Here is a 299-nt window from a genome sequence, read left to right as displayed (position 1 = left end):
AAAGGAGTATTTATTAGGACCTTTGTGGTTCCTGGTGATTAATGAAAGCACCCACACAACATATATATATATATATATATTAGTGGTGGGCATAGATAATTTTTTTTAATCTAGATTAATCTCACTGTAATCTTGGAATAGATTAATCTAGATTAAAATGGCTCATTTGAATACTGCCGAAGGCATTCAAATTATGTTCAATAAGATGTACTTGTTAGTACANATCATCACAATTAAAAGAACCAAAGACTTAAACTACTTCAGTCTGTGTGCATTTAATTTTTTTTTCACAACAAAGA

This window comes from Cyprinus carpio, chromosome A13 (assembly GCF_018340385.1).
Source record: "Cyprinus carpio isolate SPL01 chromosome A13, ASM1834038v1, whole genome shotgun sequence".
NCBI lineage: Eukaryota > Metazoa > Chordata > Actinopteri > Cypriniformes > Cyprinidae > Cyprinus > Cyprinus carpio.
The sequence above is the reverse complement of the archived record's forward strand: the minus strand, read 5'-3'. Positions refer to the sequence as shown.